This window comes from Pteropus vampyrus, unplaced genomic scaffold (genome assembly GCF_000151845.1).
Source record: "Pteropus vampyrus isolate Shadow unplaced genomic scaffold, Pvam_2.0 Scaffold199, whole genome shotgun sequence".
NCBI classification, from domain to species: domain Eukaryota; kingdom Metazoa; phylum Chordata; class Mammalia; order Chiroptera; family Pteropodidae; genus Pteropus; species Pteropus vampyrus.
This window is the reverse complement of record NW_011888980.1, coordinates 1,236,204-1,241,175: the sequence shown is the minus strand read 5'-3', so window position 1 is coordinate 1,241,175 and position 4,972 is coordinate 1,236,204. Positions and strand designations below refer to the sequence as shown.

Sequence of the window (4,972 nt, the reverse complement as noted above, 5' to 3'; positions counted from 1 at the left end):
CAGTAAATGTTTAAGGAAATGATCTCCCAAGACATCAGGATTTATGAAGAAGGAAGTGAGAGAAAGCAGCCAGGAGCAGCTTCAGGAGGAAGATTTCAGAGAGGGCAGGGGCTAACGAAATGAGCCCTTATGTATATTACCTAATATTCCTGGCTCCATTTTGTTGATTCTACCCTTGTTTTCCATTCTTTTTTCACTCCTGGTCTTCACAGGCCATTTTGTTGTATTTTATTCATCTTGTAAACTGCCTTCTATGTCTGGAACATTTTTGAGAACAGATAACAAAATGAATGGATGATTTATTCATCAAATTGTGACGTGAATAAGTGGTTGAATAAAAATTGTTACTGTTTTCAGAAAGAGAAAGGTCCTCACAGTGATTTGGCAGGGTAGAAATGCCGGACATTCTGAGAACTACCTTAGCATCATTAGACAATAACCTAGACTTCAGATTCTGAGAAGGGGATTCATGAGGATCAAGAGTTATACCAGATGCTTAAAAGAGTAGTGGTTCTGTGTCAGCAGAACTCATAGCCCTGACAAATGTATATTGTGATTGAAAGCATAGGAAAAAAATTATAGTTTGGATAGGTTAACTGCTATAGAAAATAAACTCCCAAATGTATAAGGGCTCAAATTAAATAGAAGTTTATTTCTTGCTTGTGAAACAGTACTGAGCAAATGAACAAGCTGGCAGAACACTCATTCAGGGAGCCCAAGCTGAAGGAAGCACTGCCAACTTCAACACGCAGCTTCCCAGATTGCAGTGGGAGTCACCTCATTCTAATCAGCCAGAAGGAAAAAAAGAGCAAGGAACTTGTGGGAGGTTTATATGGACGAAGTCTGAAAAGAGGACATATCAGGTTCAGGTAAAACTCAGGCATGAGACCATACCTAACTACAAAGGAGGCAGAGAAACATGGTCCAGCTGTGTGCCCAGAATAAAGAGAAGAATGTGGATTTGGGTGAGTCTCTAGTATTTCCTGCCACAGATCATAAGCAGGCTTAGAGTCAGACTTGAATAAGAGACCTCAATAAATTCCAAGCTCCACACTGTGATTCCCTTTCTTAGGAGACTGGGAACATGTGCCAAGCACCTGTGCAAGAATTACTGTGGGACGTGGTTCCATAGTGTAGCGGTTAGCATGTCTGCTTTACATGCAGAAGGTCCTGGATCTGTGCCCCAGTGGAGCCACATTCCATGGTCTATGGCCATGCCAACCTGAACAAGCCTGATGTCTGATCTCAGAAGCTAAGCAGGGTCGGGCCTGGTTAGTACTTGGATGAGAGACCACCTAGGAAGACTAGGTGCTATAGGCGTAAATAATAACAATATTTTTTTTTTTTTTTAAAAAGGAGTTACTATGATAATAAATTCCAGATGAGAATTCTATCTCCCAAAATTCCATTACTGGAGGCTTTTTCAGTGAACTCTCCCATCCCAGTATAGAGGGAGAAAAGGCAAAGAAAGCCCATTCCTGCAGTGCATTTTAAGAGAAACACTGGAAACACTGGTACTGAGGAGAAATCTGAGATAGAAGATTGCCTGTACTTGTAAATAGGAGAGATTTTTCTATGCAGCCTTGTGCATTTATGGAGAGAATGTGATGCTGATGTCAATCTTTTGCAGAAGCACTGATCAATCCTTTGCAGAAGCACATTTTTTAAAAAATATTATTTCTATTGTTCCTTTCTGCCTTGCTGTGGCAAGGCTACTTCCACACTGAGTGGGAGATATAAAAGAACAGCTGCACCACATCTCTTAACCATGAACCCTAGCAGGTACCCATTTTGCTAAAAAGGAAAAATCAATTTTTAGTTTTACAAGAGAGAAATAAAGGCCATTTAAAAGGCAATATTAAGAATGCCTATTTAAATGCAAATTGAACTATAGCATTTACATGTGTCAATTAAGATCCCTAGAAGAATTTTCTTGAAATATTAGCATTTGCTTATGTGATTTTTTTGTTTTAAAGAAAGAGACTCACAATTAAAAGTTGTTCTGAATTTCATGAAAGTTTTTTTTTTTAAATCATTGTTAGCTCTGGTAACATTTGACTTAAGGAACTGATTTAGTTTCAGAATGAAAACCATGATGACTCCATTGCCCATCCAAGAAAGGTCATGCCCATAATTTTGCCCTTGCTTGTACCTTGTTTGAAGAACCAAGGTGAAGAGTGACTGTTGACATCCACACACAATCTAAGGAAAATAAAAAGCTAACATTAGCTGAGTGCCTATTGCCTGTGCCAGACATTTGTTCTTCAGATTACATCAGTTGGCCTCCACAATCACCCAGAGAGTGATATTATGCTTTTTTAACAGAGCCTCAGAGAAGTGGCACTTACCCTCAGTTTCACAATTAATAAGTTGTAAATCCAAGATTCAAAGCCAAACGTGTGTTATTCCAAAATCTATCATTTTCCTCATTCTTCTAAGCTGGCCCACATATGTTCAGGTGAGTTGGGCTCTTACCAGTCAGGTGCTTTTTTCCCTGCCTGTATGGAAGCCAAAATTCCTCAGGCTGCTCTTGCAAGCTGTGGGACTTTTTCAAAGGAGCAATTTTTAGAGGAAGAAAGCAATAGCAGCTACTGCTAATAAATTCTACCTAATGGCTGGCACCACATCATTTGCTTGGCCTGCCCTTTGAGCTCATGCATCGCCTCTTCCAATCAGGGAAGACTCCTATGTTATCACACACAGACAGACACGATTGGCCTACTGGATTTACAAGAAACCATGACAGGATTAAGGAAAGTCTGCCCACCAGAACCCACTACTTTTCTCTCCCTGAAAGTTTCCTACAATAGCTCACTGGTCCCAGAAATTTTTTTTTAACAGATGTTCAGTCCTTTAGTCCACAATTAGAGTCTAATGATGATAAAAAAGGATGTGAGGTGAGGGAAGTAAATTACTTTAAATTTATAAAACTATATATATATACCTGACAATAGGATAGCAGATATTTTTGCAGATAAAATTTGTGTGTGAGAGAGAAGAATAGGAAGGTTAGCAAATAACACAGCAGAACATCTGCTGTCACCGCCCTTTTTCTAGACCATAACAGACATCAATAATGGAAACTAGTACAATTTCCTTCTAAACTTAAATATAACAATCCTCTCAACATATCACTCATAATAGTTGACACATGTGATCAGACCTAATTTACCCATCCCAGGATTGAAAGGATGCAGGAACCCTTCTGCATGAAGTGAGTATCATGGGGCCACTGAGGTTGGCAAAGGCTGTGGGAAGGGGAGACTGGGATCCACATGACATATCAGACCAACTTTCAAATTTTGCCTAGATCCTATTAGTACCAGGCAATAGGTTCTAATAGGTTCTAAGGCATCACTGGCAAGTATCACAGGAGTACAAATGTGGTGAGGGCAGAGTAAGTGTTGTCTCCTTTCTGAGTTTTCTCTGTAGCAGTCCAGACTTCCATTACCAACAGAATAGAACCATTATATCAAAGATAGTTCATATATATACCGAAATGACTACTTTTTTAGTAAATTATCTGCCCTGGGATTTTGTAGATCAAACTAAAGAACTGCATATAAAAGTTCCAGTTCCAGGTAAAATGGAATAAGCCCACTCTTCTCTGCCTCAGCCACAGAATGGAGATATGAAGCCTGGATGGAATGTATTGAAAAGCTATTTGAAAACTCTGAAAAGTAGAGTAGCAGGCAGATTGGGAAAGAAGATCAGAATTTGAAGGACCAACATAACAGAAGGGGGACAGGTAGAAGAGTTTCTGTTTTTCCATGGGTATCCCTCTGCCCAGACACAAGGCAGGCCAAAACCCAGTAATGGGTACTAGAGTATGAACAACTCCAGGAGAAGTTTTCTATTTTTGCTTAAGGAGTGAGACAGGGGACTTCTAATATTCAGAGAGAGAGATTTTTTTTTTCTTTTTCAACCTCTATTTAATCATATCCCGACCCCTAGGCAATCCCACATTGGTGGCAGTAGCGGTGGTGGTGGTGGTGGTGGTGGTGGCTGCGGCGGCGGCAACGATAGTGGTGGCAGCAGCAACAGGAGCAGCAGGAGGGTGCATAGACACCTAAAATTCTGTAGAATAGAAACTTTCCTCTCCCATCAGAGGAGCTATGGTCCCGAGAGAATGGGTGAACCCCTGTTGACTTTTTCTCTCTGTACTCCTGCCACTTGCGCCCAAGCGTGGGTGTGATTATGAGAATTATGTAGCAGATGGTGATAACTAAAGCTCCAGCTTTCTAACCAGAAAAAAAAGGGGGGTGGCAGGGAACTGTGAAGGACCAGAGAGATTGCAGAAAGGAAGGAGCTCAGGAAAGTGACCTCATAAAGTTGTTTATGAACTCCTGGACTCACCCCCGAAATAAACATGCAGCATTTCATAGACTTTAAGAACTATGGGATAGACCACTGGGCTCCCAGATTGGCCACTAAATAGTGCACACATGATATTGATTTAAAAAGTACTTCAAAGTCTTTGAAAACACAACCGACATTGAAACTATAACCCACAGAAGACAGATCAGAACTTATAACCTAAACTATGTGGCAATAGCCTATTTAAACAAAAACATCAACATTTTCCATAAGATTTAAACAAGACCTAGAGTCTCATAACATGATATTCAAATTTTCCAAGATATGTTCCAAAATTACTTGCAATACAAAGAACCAGGAAAATCTTAACTTACATGAGAAAACATAATCAACAGACACCAACAACAAGTTGACATAGACATTACAATTATCTGAGATACTTAAAAGTAACTACTACAAAAGTACTCCAAGAAGTAAGGGCAAATACTCTTAAAACAAATGAATACATAGGAACTTCCATCAAAGAAATAGAAAATATAAAGAAGAACCAAATAGGAGTTCTGGTCAAAATGGCGAAGTAGGTAAACATTGTGCTTGCCTCCTCTCATGACCACATTAGAATTACAGCTAAATAATAAAACAATCAACCTGAAGA

General features: G+C 39.6%; 1 pseudogene; it reads left to right on the top strand.

Annotated features, from left to right (window-relative positions):
* Positions 1-1,204: 1,204 nt before the first annotated feature.
* On the top strand, positions 1,205-1,320 carry LOC111746736 (annotated as a pseudogene).
* The last annotated feature ends 3,652 nt before the right edge of the window (positions 1,321-4,972 follow it).